Source organism: Agelaius phoeniceus, chromosome 1 (assembly GCF_051311805.1).
Source record: "Agelaius phoeniceus isolate bAgePho1 chromosome 1, bAgePho1.hap1, whole genome shotgun sequence".
Lineage (NCBI taxonomy): Eukaryota > Metazoa > Chordata > Aves > Passeriformes > Icteridae > Agelaius > Agelaius phoeniceus.
In genome coordinates this window covers 144435944-144451175 of record NC_135265.1, presented here as the reverse complement: position 1 = coordinate 144451175, position 15232 = coordinate 144435944, and the positions used below count along the sequence as shown (strand labels likewise).

The 15232-nt window shown below is 38.3% G+C and overlaps 1 long non-coding RNA gene across 1 annotated transcript; it reads right to left on the bottom strand.

The window, feature by feature from the left end:
* Positions 1-3678: 3678 nt before the first annotated feature.
* Positions 3679-9311, bottom strand: LOC143696151 (uncharacterized). The gene is made up of 3 exons (XR_013185562.1): positions 9204-9311; positions 5623-5704; positions 3679-3733 (listed from the first exon to the last, which is right to left on the bottom strand). It is a non-coding gene; the product is annotated as an uncharacterized LOC143696151 (long non-coding RNA).
* Between the last annotated feature and the right edge of the window lie 5921 nt (positions 9312-15232).

Below are 15232 nucleotides of genomic sequence, written 5' to 3'. Positions count from 1 at the left end.
ATGAAGCCCATTATGTCATTTAAAGACATGCTGCCTTGCTTCTGCAAATATAAACATTGGCATGTTTTTTTTCTCAAAGCCATTAAGCTGTCATGTGTGTTTTCTGCCTTTCTGTGCTGCTTGTCAAGCTTTTTGTGTATCTATATCTTGGAGAGCAGCGACAATGAGAACGGAAGCACAGGAAAGAGCCCTGGCAGTTTAACGAGGCCTGGGTAACTTATGCCTCACCAAGGGGATCCCAGGCACTTTGATCTGAGTCTGTCCTTCCCCTGCCTGCCCCCAGGGCCAGGGCACAGTCCAAGCACATTCTCAAGGTAAGAATGGGCCAAAAGGTGGCATAAGTGGGGCAAGAAGTAGATATACCTATATACTTATAGGCTTGGCCCTTGTAAATGGGGATTGGAGGTATTCCTAAATTGAAAGGGGTCACATTTTACCAATTCTCATCTTCCTCACACCTGAAGAGTAGTGCTGGGATTGAACTTTTCACTACACACAAGATTTCTTCTGGAGGGAAGGCGTTAGTTTACTTAAAAAATGAAGTAATGTGTGTTTAGTGTAGGTGGTGACGATGCCAAGACCTAAGATTGAAGCAGTCAGATAAAATATTTGAAAGAAATAGACACACCCTGTGGTCCTGTGTTTTCCATCTTTGTTGGTACTGTAGTTTAGCTATTCCTCCAATATGAAAGATCTGCCTCAAACCTGTCAGTAATAATCTTTCAGTTAAATCCATTGATCACTGTGCTTGGATCCAGGCACTGGGTTATAGCTGGAGCTTAATTTCCAGATTAAGAAACACAAATCACAGTCCAGGTGCTTGTGCCTTGATTTACTCAGTCAAGGAATCATTAAAAATGGCTTGCAGAATAGTTCAGTCCCTGGACCTGAAGTTACAGACACAAAATGTCTGGATGGATAGATAAAATACTCATTGAAATGCATTAAAATTACACAAAAGTAAGGTAGCAATTTAATTTTTTTGAGCATACTGTGCCACATAAAATCCCTGTATGTAATCACTATTATAGCTCCAGTAATGTGGTTTATTTTGCCACCTGAAGCCTTGTGTTAAGATGCTGCAGTGAAGCACATCACACAACTACATCTGCTTATTCTGTATGTTAAATAAATGGTCTTTCAGCTCCAGGGTGTTTGATGCCTGTAATTATATTTGATAGCAATGAATAATCTTTTTTATTATTAATAAGTTTTCAATTGGGGAGGCTCCACAGGCTCTGCACTTGAGTTTCCTGACCTTCTAGTTTGTGGACAACTGAATCCTGTATCTTACTGACTTTAAGGAAGGGCCCTTGGTGTCCTTTTCCTGATTTAAGGAGGGTGAAATAATCATTGCTCCTTGAAACACTGCTGTTTAGAGACACCTTTATCTGCCAACTTGTGAGCCAACTTTTTGGGGGTTTTTTTGTTTCGTTTTGTTTTGTTTTGTTGGGGTTTTTAAAATCTTCACTTAGACTTAATTAAGAAAAGGAAGGGAGAGCTGCTAAGAAAGTTTTGCACTGATAGGACCTGGTTGATGTGGCATTGAAGACAGCTGTAGCAGCAATGTTAACTCCCACCTGCAGACTTTTATGCCTGTTGATCCAGCTTGTCAGCTCCTCCAGTAATATTGTCTTTTCCTATTTTAAAGAATTTAATGTACTAGCAAGGTATTGGTGCCACAATTAGAAAGAGATCTATCCAAGACTTTTCAAAACTGCTGGTGAGACTGAGATCCTCATGTCTTGGAAACTCAGAATGAGACACCTCAAATTTTCAAGCCAGCATGACACCAGCACAGTGCTTGTGTCAGCCAATATCATCAATGCTATAAAAGCTTTTCTGTAAACCTCTGCCCATTTGGAAACTAATAGAGACACATTTTTTCAGAGGTAATACACCTATATTCCACTGGCAAAGGCAAAACACCATTTGAGACATGAATTTCTAAACTTCAAAGATGCTCTTGAACCTCTTAACTTGGCCAATGCAAAAATCAAACTTAAAACCAATAGCAGGCACATTCCACTTTTGTACTATCATGCAACTTCCACAGCATATAGCCACTATATAAAAATTCAATATTTATCAGTGCAGGAGTTCAGACTTTAATCCAGTTTAAATCACAGAAGAGGTGCTGAGCACTCAGTTCTTCCATTCCTGGAACATACTGTCTCTGTGCCTCATGGGAGACCTGTAAAACAACAGCTGCATTTGTGAAAAAGAGCAAAATAATAATACTGGGACTTGTTGAATTCCATGATCAAAGTTTTCTGCACTCCATCATTAAGGAGAATATAGCTGTGGGTTAGCTAAATGGGATAAGAATTACTTTGACCATGTTATGTTCAGTAAAGCTAGACATCCAGCTATTTCAAAGGTACCTGGAGATTTTACATAGCTCAGCTTTTATTTGCTCAGTTTGGGGCACTTTATGTTGAAAAGTGCCATCAAGTGAGAAGTGCAGCTGAGTGAGAGCTGATAGCACTGAGCATCTGGGGCATCAGAGTGAACCTCAGGGGTCTGGATTCCACCAGCACAGCCTGCAAGGCACAGCCTGGTGAGCTCTGGTGTGATACATGGTGTGATTCATCCTCGGTGGGTGCCCAACAGGCAGACTTGGTAGTCTGGGATTCCTGAAACAACCACTGGCTTTTGGATCCAGTCCAAGGCGTTGCTTTTTCCATATAAATCCCATCACCCCACTGTGCACAGATGCATGGAGCTGTCTTGGAGCAGCTGCAGCTTCTCCACATATGAGCTATGCAGGTGGTATGACCATAGCTATTTGTTACCCAAATGTCATGGCTACTCCCTTCCAAGAACTGTAGAGCAACTCTTAAATCTTTGACATAATGAAGTGGTAAACACCATCGTCAAACCTCATGAATATTCACGTCAGAATAATTCAAGTGAAGTCCCAAGGGACCAGAGAGCCAATTGAAAGCTCATATATACAGTTGTCTGGTTAAATGATGGGTCTGAACAATAATTCACCATCCAAATGACTCAACATGACATGTAAATAATTGCTCTTGATTGCAACATGCACCAAAGATTTAGTTATTGATTCTTTAGCTTGCCTGCCATCGTTGGCTAAATATTATAGGAAGCTGTCAAAACAGATTTCATAGAGTGTGTCAGTGCATATGTAGGTGTAAAAGAGCTCAGTTTTTGGCTTAAGACACACTGAAACTGGATTTTTGCAAAATAAGTGCAATTTGGGTTGCTGCTGAATACATGAAATGACTAAAAACCAATTTGTTACAACTTTAATTAGAGTTGCATGATTGTTCTCATATATCAATACTGACTGGTTTTGTTTAATTAGTCACTATATCCTAGTCTGCCAAAGATACTGGATTAGGGTATGATCTGGTCATTAATGAAGTTGAGATTGACATCATCAAAGAACACTTCTATTCAATTTTTAATTAAAGATTAAAAAGACCCTTCTCCCTTGTAGCAACTGCATTTATTTTTGTTTTCCAATACATGGTACAATAGGAATACATTATTTGTGTACACGCAAATAATATTCTGAGAAGCATCTACATTTAAAGGCACAGCACATGCACATTTCCCTGTGCCATATTCATGCAAATTAATTCAGTGAAAAATTCAGTGCACATTGCAACACGTATCTTACCTTCAGGCAGAATTATACTGCTGCCACGTCTTTTCTTTTTCTCCATTTCTTCTAACAACCTGGATTTTTTTTCATTTTCTATCTCTGTTGCAGGAAGACAGATTTCATTCAAAAAGAAAGAGCTAGCAACTCAGACTCATTTGTTGCCTCCTCTTTAAGGATATTTTTCAGCAAAGCTCTCAGAAGTGGCACCAAAAAAATGTGGGATGAATTTTCCCTTGAAATTTTTCTACAGCACTACTACTTTGCAGTACTACAGAGACTGCCTCCCCACCCTCTGAAGAAAGCCTAGATGACTCAGAATAGACACAGAAAGCCTTAGAGAAGTGCTATGGATGTCACTACTTAAGACCCCATTTCGTGGTGGTGTGTGTGGTTTGCTGTCATCTGAATGGTCCAACACACTTGTAAGTAAACCAAAAAAAAAAAAACAATCCAAACCAAAACAAAACTGTGTAGAAAGATAAGGGCTAAAGAAATAAAAGGAAACAAGCCAGAAATAAACTGTTCTATTGTGAGCAAAATCTGCCTTAGATGCAGTTGTCTGCTATGGTTATATCCCTTTTTCTACCCAGGTCTGTAGCTCCAAAGCAGTAAAAGGAAATTTACTTTTATCAGCCCCTAGGTGTCATGGCCCAAAGTGGGCCATGAAAGGGGTTCCTCAGTCTAAGGATTCAGTGTAAATAATTATTTTCCTATCAAAATAGATGCTACAATGGCACTGGCATGTGGTATCTTTTATAACCAATTATTATATTTGCTTAAAATGCATGTTGAGGTTGATCAAAATAATTTGTGAATGGTAATTCACAAGAGAAGAAGTAATGTGATGTGACCTTTTTTTTCTTCCATTTGAAGAGATTTGCTACAGCAAAGGACAGAGTGGGTTTGAGTCTACTGGTAAGTACCACACACCATATTTACACCATGCAAAAAAAAAGGGAAAGTAGCAATTTCCTTATAATCTTGCAACTCTGTGAGTGTCAAATGGGTCACAAAAAAGGGAGAGTCAAACTCACTGGTCCAGATTCAGCTTTTGTAAGTTAAAGTGCTTAGTTCAGATGTTTCCTGGGTAGCCAATGATGAGAGACACTGATCAACAGAACTTTCCTCAGGAGGTGTCTATTTCTCCTTTTACAGGAAGCCTTCCAACATAAACACCCAGATGTTTAACATAAGAGAGATGGGTCTCTGCCTTGGTGCTTTAATTCTGTAAGTCCTTAGCTAACTTATCTTCAAAGTCTTAAAATGTTTGGCCCTCCATTAACACCACCTCAGCATCTCTGGCTCGCTCAGTTAAAGCTACTGGTTGAGTGAAAATCCCCTCCTGCCATCACAGAAGGGCTGTCTTCATCCATTTTGCAATAAGCAAACAAGAATCCTCTGTTCAGTGTGCAGCCCCTCTATGTGATTTGTTTGTGTAGCACACCTCAGTTATCAGGCTGCATATTTGTTGCTCGTTGCCCCAGATCAGCGCCGCTTTTCCTCTCTCCCCCCACTTGGTCAGTTTGCATGTTTGCTAAGACCACAGTGCACAGAAGGAGTTAAATACACCTTACATAGTGTTATATGCTGGAGGCTGTGCTGTTGGAGAAGGGTGGAGACGCACAGCATTCCAACAAATTGTCAAGTCCATTCTATGAGTGGTACTCATCAATATTGCCCTGGCTTCTACAGTCATTTCTTAAAGGCATTTCACAATATTTGAAATAACAGTATTTAGCAAAGAGGCTTTATAAATTGTGAATTTTGCAGAATGCCATTTGGCAGGTCTGAGTTAGAAATGGAAATGATAACACTTGGTTCTGAGTAGAGTCTGGTTTAACTTTATCACCATCACAGATACAGATTGTATAGCTGTTGTCTATCCAGTACAATTTGTTCTATCACTTGTCTTTACTTTTTAAAGTGAGGCAATTCATTGACTCTAAACAGACAAAAGTAAAGCAACTCTGATGTTATGAAAGACTTACCATTAGCATGTCATGACTTGAAAGAAGTGTTTTTCTCCCTTGTTTATTTTCCTTTTTTTTGCATCCAGGTAGATTTGAATCACTAAAGTTAAATTGTAGAGTTAAAATACATTCTTCTTTTAAATTATGCAACAGGAATTTTTTTTTTCTACCCCTGTGTCATCAGATACACTGGACTCTTTTTTCAGCTTTTTGCATATGCCAATAATTAGATGATAACTCTATGCTAATTTCCTAGTGAAAATGGACCAGATGTCTACAATATATTAAACAAACCTTGGTTCCTTATTTTGTTTGGAGCTCACACTTCTATTGCAAATATCTATGGCAAACTGTCCTCATGGACCAATCTATCATTTTAAAGAGAGGACCAAAGAAAATAGATTAATCAAAAGGCCTGCAGTTATTGTCTCCCCTGTTAGCTCCAATTCATATATCATTAGAGAAAAAAGCCTGTCAGCACTGTGGGATGTTATCTCTTTGGAAAAAAACCTTCAGCATAATAATTCATTTTTTAAAAAAATCTCATAACAATACACAGTATTAAAATACTGGCTTTCCTAACGTTTCTATCAAGGAAAGCCAAGTCAAACAGTACAATACAGCAGTTTCAGACATCACAAATATTTTGTGTAAGCAAGGCTGCAGCACTTGCATGCAGTGCTGATAGTTTCATACAACACTGTTCATTTTAATGTAATGTCAGAACAAGCATGATATAGACTACACTATAGACACCCCAAGGGCTTTGATAAAGTGCAACCAAAATGGTAAAATTTAGGAGGAGGAGCACAGAAAATAGCTTTTGGAGCAGCCTTGGCATTGAATTTCAATCATTTTTGCCATAAGTGTATTTTCACTCAACACTTGATCTAAGCCCTTTGAAGTCACTGGCAAGAGAAATGATCTTTGTTTCATGTAGCATGTTCATTAACATAAGAGAATACACATTTCCAAAATGAAGAAGTTTTGTGGCTCTTTGTTAGAAGAACTAGGTAGGAAATTCTGTACTTTCAGCTGTGTGCAACACACAGGCCTCCTTTCAGCTAGAACCATCTCAATGAACCCCAGACACCAAATGAACTGCACTCCAAGCATATCTGTGTGCAGGGCAACTGCTGCTTCATTAATTCCATCCAACTTTTCAACTTATTTGGGATGAAGGTCTACACCTACACCACACAGGAATGGGATGGCTATTTTCCAACTTCATGCCATTTTCTTTACAATTAGTGAACATATTTATCCAGCATTTTCCAGAGCTACTTGGGATTTCAGCTGACTTTTTAAGTACAGGAAAATTTTGGACAACCTGTTCTATTTCATTTATGTCCCTAGTAAGGGTTTGGTTTTTTACTGGCCAGCAGAACGTGCTTTAGCTCATCTCAAGCTTGGTTTTTACTGCGCTGTTTTTCATTTTTATGACACCTGCTCTTCCTTTTGCTGACATTACTGCTGGGTTGCTTTAAACACAGTGATCTTTCACCCATGCACCATCTCATATAGAAGGTTACCTCCTATGGCAGTCTTCACTTTCATTTTGGATATTACCAGGCTATAAACTACCATTAGCCTCCTCTCCAGCACCTGCTTGGCATCTCTCTAGGGAGAGGCTCAGTTTATATATAAACACATTTGTAATCAGGCTGATGATTTTAAGTTTTAGACCAAGGCTTCTATGGAGAATTCTGGCTTCTTGACTGAATGGCTCATGTAACTCAGTATGCCAAAAAATGGTTTTGGTGTTAAAATTAGAATTTTTGCTGTTAACAAATTTGCCCACAGTCATCAGTAATGGAAATTTATTTTTTTACCTGTTTCCTACTAAATAATGCAGCTCCCAAGATACTGATTGCTATGACTGCTATTGGACTATTCCTTCCCTTTGAAAGAGTATTAGAAAGTCCAAAATTGTTTCATACCTTTGCAGCCTCTCTAATCCCTTTTTTTCTCAAGTGGAATTCTGCATTTCAGTAATCTAGTGAGATAGCACAGGGCTCACTCTCTTTTCAGTGTTCCTCCAGGCTCTGTTGCCTTTTAGCCATTGTAGAATTACTAGAACAAATCCCATAGAGAAAATTCTATCTCCTCTGGTCAAGAGAGGGGAAATGTGTGATGCCATCTGTTGCATTTGCATTTCTCTGTTGCTTCTGATTGCGTGCATCGTGAATGCTCAACTATAACATTCAACACTTGACTGTCATTGGTCCAAACTCAGTTTTAGAGAGCACCTTCCCTAAAAGGGATGTTTGTCACTGATTCCACAGTTCAGATGCAAATCAAATTGGTTGTTGATGCACCAGTTTAGCTGTCTATATCAAGTACTGACATCCTTTTCATCAGACTAGGTAGCTGGCCTCTTCTTTCACTAGAAATCATCATAAGAATTCCATTGTCTTTCATTTTCAGCTCCTGTTTCCCAATTGTTTTCTGCACTGCTGGCACAATTTGGGCATTGAGTTTTCCCATTTATTCTGTTTTCCACAGTTGTGTTAATGGAGTTTTGTACTCCCACAGAGCCCAACTTTCCTCAGTGGGTAACCTTATGATTGTTATAGGATTCTAAGTGCCTGACCCAGTTTACTTTGTTTTCTGGATATATTTGTTTCCTCTGTCATCCTCAGGCACTTTTTCTAGAGTAAGATCAGTGTCTCTGTTCTCTGTGCTGTATGCAGGCAGTGATCCTCCAGCGATCTTGTCTCTAATGAGGACATCTTTTAAATTTCCAGAACTGCACTGTATCCTTTAAAGTCCTTTGTAAAACTTATTGAGATGTGGCATTAAAAAGTGCTGTGAGGGGTGCTTTGAGCTCTCCTGTTGTTCTCCTGTTGAGTGATGGGGATTTTCACACAGTCAATGATCATATTTCAGTTGGGGGAATGGTAAAATCCAGCTGAGGATGTCTTAACTTCTTAAACTATTTTCACTTGATCATTTGTCATGGTCTATCCTTCCCCTTCAGTTTTTACAATTGTGCTATTATCTGCTATTTCATTCACTTCTTATTATTTCCCTCCCATGAGGTAGTGAAACAAAAATTTTACTTTTATTTTCTTACTTTAATCTCCCTAGGCAGTCCTCTATACAGACTAGATTCTTCTTTCCAATGCTCTAAAGCTTTTGTTGTACTATTTTGCCTGAAGTTTTTCATTCCCATTGATCTGGATTCTTACTTTGCCCCTTTTCTAGGTACTATTTTGCTCATCTGGCCATCACCTGCCTTTCTCTGCTGGTTGTATAGCTAATCACCTGCCAAGTGCAGATGCTGGACAATAATATGGTGGGTTCTTGCTTCTAAAACCATGGAGGCTTTTTACTGCCTGTTTCCTGTATCTGCAGCTACCATTCTCACCATCTGCACAGAGTGAGACAGGCTTCCTGGGACACACCTTTAAACAAACAACCTTCCAGCATCTTCTATTTATCTCTGAAAGGCCAATGCAGGTTACTGGAAACCAGCTTGAAGGCTGAAATGGGATCATGCTTGAAGTACTCAAATTTTAAGAAAAGTTCATTGCTTATTTCACTCTGCAACTCTCCTGTTTTAGTACCAAACACAAAGCTAAATGACAACTACTCACTATATATCCTAAGCAAGCTCATGGGTCTTGTCCAGGACAAAGTCATGAAGTGTCCATATCATGGAGATGAGTTGTAATTGGCACGGTGGGCTTGTTTTCCGACCCTGTGGGGAGGAACAGAGAGGGAGGGAAGCAAAATCAAAATTGAAGACATTTTCAGGCTGCTTCAGCTGTCTACTGGGCACCTTCTTTTGTTCATTTTTTTTCATTTGTGGCAGGGATGCAAATCAGGAATCTGAACAGTTTCTCTCAGAGAGAGCAGTGCAGGATGTGAAAGAATAACTGCAACCCTCTGCCTGCAGCCCTTCTGCTCATCACAGTCCCTTTTTCTCTCCAGGCTTCAACTCTGGCATTTTCCGTCTTTGAAGCAATAACAAGAACTTCACAGTTCAGATTTTGGTCAATCTGTAGCTGGAAGCACGTGAAATCCAGGGGTTTATCTTTTTCTTTTAATGCAAAACAATAAATTGGCTTCAATTCATTCATAACTAGCCTGAAGTTTAATCAAAAGATTCAACCCTTTTGACAAAACATGGGCCGGATACCACATCTGTAGGAAAAGCTGCAAACAGCTGAATTTTACTTTGCTTCAGGTTTCCTAGCAAACATTTCACATTGCTCCAAAGCAGACTTTTCATGAGCTGAAGGCATCATCCTGAATAAAGGTTAAGGGGAAAGAGATTATATGACAAGCTTTGTTACCTCCTGCCATTTCTATTTCTGTTTGTATTCAAAGGCTAGGAAGAAAGGAATAAATGATATAGTAAGACCATAGGGTTTCTAAAAGGAATCCTTTTAGAAAATAATGTATTAGTTAAATAGTACTGCATCTTGCCAAAATGACATTATTATAATATCATCCCTTACAATTACTAGCACAGCTGAATCAATAATGTGGATAGTATAAAGAAAAACTGGCTACAATGGCACTATAAATTCTGCAGAAATTATTGTAGCAATTTTCTGGTGGTTTGGAATAAGCTTTCTAAACCTCTCAACCATTTCAGCAGATTGTTTGCCCCATGCAACAATTCTGTTAAAACTATCATTTGCTTGTGGCAATATTTTTTAGCTGGTAGGCATGAGCCAGGGGAATTTGCATCCCACAGAAATATAGCTATGTCAGAAAAAGGTCACTTTTTCCTGCAAATTCAATCTGCTGGCTTAGAGTATCCTAATAGATTTGATCTTGTTTTTCTAGTTAACTGGATCAAATCTGCATTGTGTGACAGGTCTTAACTTACAGGAATTAGCAAAGAACAACTGAAATTAAAAAGAGTAACATAATTTAACTCTAGCTGAGGAACTGTTCCTTGTTTTCAACTAAGTGCTATTTCATTTCCATTCTGTATGCCACAGTGAATAAAATTTGGAACATATTAAAATTAATTGCCTGAATATATTTTGTCTGTAAAGTTAGACTGACAATATAGTAATTCTTTCCAACACTTCTTGCTGTTAATTAATGTGCCCATAGCTCAAAGAAATAGTATTTTGCTGCATTTATATCTAGCATAGATAAACGCCAAATACAAAGGATTAAATAATACTCAGTTCAAAAAAGTTCCCATTTTTAGATATGTAAAGAAACATATTTTCTTTATGATATTGTATTGGGCTGGTTCAACTAATGGCAGCAGACACTGGCCAATAACTAATTATGGACTGAAAAGAATGAGAAGATTTTCAGCTAGAACAAAACTCCACCCAGCTCCCTGTGCTTCACTGGAGTTGCAAATGCTCAGCACCTGTTTCATCAGGCCAACAGATGGTCACAATTTAAGGAGACCCATAGGCAACACAACTTTCATTTACTTCAGGCTCTCATGATGTTCACATTTCTGTGGTTGCCTTAAATGTTTTGTGGATGGAGAAACTATGTGTTATATAAAATAAGAAATGTATTCTTAACAGATCAGAACACACAAATTCGTACACTTGTCATGGGCCTAGTTAAAAATCTATTAAAACTAATAGAGAGATTTCCAGGGGCTTTGACTTAACTTGGATCATGGTTTACAGAGAGATCCAGCTTTAACATTGATCTAGTTCAAGATGTCCCTTCTCATTGCAGAGGGGATAGACTAGATGATATTTAAAGGTCCTTTCCAACACAAACTCTTTTATGTTTCTGTGAGATTGGTCCTTTTAGTCTATGGGCTTCATGATACTGATCTTTTTTACTGAAATACCAGCTGATGTCTGGGTGCCAAGCTTCTGCTTGGTTGTGCTTCTACAATCACAAGCACCTCTCCTTGGTGTGCATGCACCATTCTGTGATCTAACTTAAAAGCAACAGCAGTTGGTTTTTGCTTTATTTGTTTTTGGTTTTGGGGGATTCTTGTTCAATTGTTTTGGTTTTTTTTATAATCAATTACCTGATCTGCATCACACTGCAGGTACAAGAACACTGTCCAGTAAAAGAGAAGGAATGAGTAAAATAGAAAGAGCTGGGAACAGAAATCAGCCGGAAACAAAACCAACTATAATATAATCTTTCACTGTCCTTCCCAGTTTCTCAATGCAGCAAATTTATTCAGAAGTACAAACTTTACTCAGAGAGGTGATTCTGTCTGCTGACATATGGCTATCCCATAATGATATACAAATACCATATTTTCCATTTCTTTATTTCATGCCATGAGTAATTATTTACACTATATCATCTGAAATCTAAATCAAGGATATCTATTGCATGATTATGTGTGGAGCTTAGAAGACATAATTCTTAAGAATACAAGTCCTATTTATAATTCAGCCGAACACGGGCCATCATGAATTGTCAAGGTTGAGTTCTTCTTGCTTCTTTCATGATGTTTAATTGACATGACTTTTGACCTTGTGGTAAAATATGCTCATATTTTGGGACAGAAACAAAAGGGACAGTGGATCTAAAGGGTGGAGGAAAAGCCCTCCAGTGGAGCAAGTTTCAGGATTCATTACACTCTATAAACAGTGACATTTCCGGATCAGCCGCGCAGGAATGTGAGGGCATATCGTATATTTGGCTGTTGACATGAAAAGATTAGCTCAACAATCTTATTAAAGAATTGGCAGTGCCACAGTTCTCTGTTACCCATGGAGATAAGAATATAATTGTTTATTTTCTTATACACTTCCTCCTAAGCCATCCATCTGAACACAGCAGAAAGATTCAAACAGACATTTTTCCCCAATAAAATACAAACATGTAAGTAAACAGTACAATGTTCTACATTTGATATTGATTTGTTTTGGTACTAGTGGGAATTCATACTTGAGATAGAGTGTTGAAAAGCTTTCTTGTACTTATGGAAGTCAACAGTCTCTTCACCTCAGGCAAAGGAGTTAGATTGGTGAAATGACACGTTATGCAGCAGGACAGATCTCTGCTTGCTTTACAAGACATCCTGGGGGTCCCAGTCAAGATAAGGATCTAGATACTGGTGTGATCTGTCTTGGGTCAGAGACAGCAGGACACAGCCCACAAAGGTCAGAGCTGGTGGGAAGGAGGTGTCAGAGGATGTTGCCATAAGTCCAAATCTCATATTAGAGATTTTCTGTCATGATGTCCAACAGCTGTTGCAAAAGGGAAAAACATTTCAGTTCCACTGATGGAGGAGGAAAAAGCACTGGTAGGTGTGAGAAGACTTGCAAAAATGTTGGGAGTGAATGAAAACATTGAACCTAAAACTCCTTCAAGGGCAGGGCATCTACATTTTCCCTTAGGGACCAAGGAAACACCTTTGACTGAAATTAGGTAAATAGAGTCCACTGAAGCAGAGACTAAGATGTGCCAAGGATATCACTGCACAGGTAATGTTCCTACAAACATAAATGTGACAGAAAGAGTCAATTTTTAAGATGATTTTTTTTTGTTTGGTTGTTGGGGGGTTTTAGTTCCCTTATGAAAGCAATCAAACATTTTGATTCTAGTCATAGTAAAACTAAAAAATGGTGTAGAAACCTAAGAATCTAATAAACAAAAAATACTGAATCTATCAGAGATTACAACATAATTGAGGAAGCTATAAATGCATCTTTTCAAGACTGAGGTACAATATCTGCTAATTAATAAGAAACAAAGTCATGTTGACTTCAGTGTGCATGGGATCAGACTGTGGATATTTGATCAATGAGTCCTCAATGGTAGAAAATGTTATAGACATAAGGAGCAAGTGAAGCACTGATCAGGTGGTCTTACAAGCTTGCTGGCACCTTTGGGACCCCAACATTTCCAGCAGAGCTATTGTGATTTACAGATTGGACAATATTTCTTCTTTTCTCTAGGCTTGCATTTGTCATGTGCTTGTCCATGAAAAAAGTTTGTCTGTTATTTGAAAGGTTAGGAATCTTCTCCTTCAAGATATTCCCAGACCTTTTCTCATCCTGATTAGATTATTAGATAAGAATATTTCATAAGGACAGAGGGAGTGCTATGACCAGGCATTGTGACATTATGAATAATACAGGAGAAACAATATTTATTCTGCATTTCCTGCACAGACCTTAAATATTATTCCTGTGATAATTCTTGCAAACATGTCTCTACTCAGTCCTTTCTTGTATGACTTTCAAGGAGAGGCAGAAGGCTAAATTATATCTTCTGTAAGTTATGTCTAGTGCATGTAAACACAATAAGGAAGTTTCTCTAATAATGCCCTATGTGTCAAGAAGGAATTTCACCCAGGAAAATGCTTACAACAAAATAAGTTTATTTATTAAAATATGCCTTCAAAGTCAATCATTTTTGTCCATCATTGATGGTTGAAATTATTCCAATTTTCTGTACTCACTTGTACATCAATTTAGTAAAACGGTATATTGGTTCCTGTCCTGCCTGGCCTTTTATTGAAGTAAAATTAAACAATTTCAGGATTCAATTATTAATACCTTCCATCTATAAACCATGTCTTCATCTATAAACCATATTGACATTCAGTCTAGACATCTCAAGAGGGGATTCACTTCATGAATATCAATAAACAGGTTGTAAGGAGACTGGGAATATTAAATTATTTCAAAGCGTTTGACAGTTGACAATGTTAATACAATAATTAAAAGCTCACATCTCTAAAAAAAAAAAAGAAAAAAAGCTGCTCAGCATTTCCATGTAGAAAGCCACAAAGTCTTTAGAAGGTGAAAATCAACTGCTATTTCCAGCAGCCCCCACAATACCTTCACAAATAAGGAAATATTTTTGCCCAAAAGATGGCTTCAAGACCTGACTTAACCTCAGTTTACAACCAGTTTGGCATTAACATTTTAGCCAGATGGTAGTAAAAAATAATTTGAAAATGCAAATCCTAGTCTGCATTAGACCACTGCTTTGAAAAGGAAGCAGCAGATAGCCCAAGACACACAGACCTGGCTCCCACTGAGAAGCAGTTTGCAAAGCATTGAGTTGGGGATGAAATGGTAAAAATTCACAGTAGAGTCTTTCTGCCTCTCTCAGTGCAGTTTGTGTGAAGCTTCCCTGGGTAGGAATCCATCAGCTCAGAAAAATCTAATGATGAAAGACTGTAGATTTCTGTCAGGCATTTGTCTTAGCAATGACCTTCTGTGAGAATATAGAACAATTGACCACTGGTACACAAATCATGTCAGGAGCTTCTTTGAAATTGCTTCTTGAAGTGGCTGGAACATGATAGCAGTACTCCATGTGTGTAAAAATAAGGAAAGCAAAAACAAAAGAAGCAACACCTAGGGCTCTCAAAAATAAAAAGTGAATGCAGAAAATATAATGCAGTCCTGTTGGTTAGCATCACAATGTTCTAATTTATTTTATTCAGATACCACTAACTTAACATGTATACAGATTTACTTGTGTAATGTACTGCTGATCATTCAGTGTTGATCACTCAGTGATTCCTTCCCCCTACTGCTTGGATTGGAGGCAGGCTAATAATTTGGTTGTAATTTTCAGATAGGAACCGGGCAATGTGCTGGTTTTGGCTGGGGTAGAGTTAATTTTTTCTATAGCAGCTGGTATGGGACTGTGTTTTGGATTTTTGCTGGACACGCTGTTGATAACACAGGGATGGTTAGCC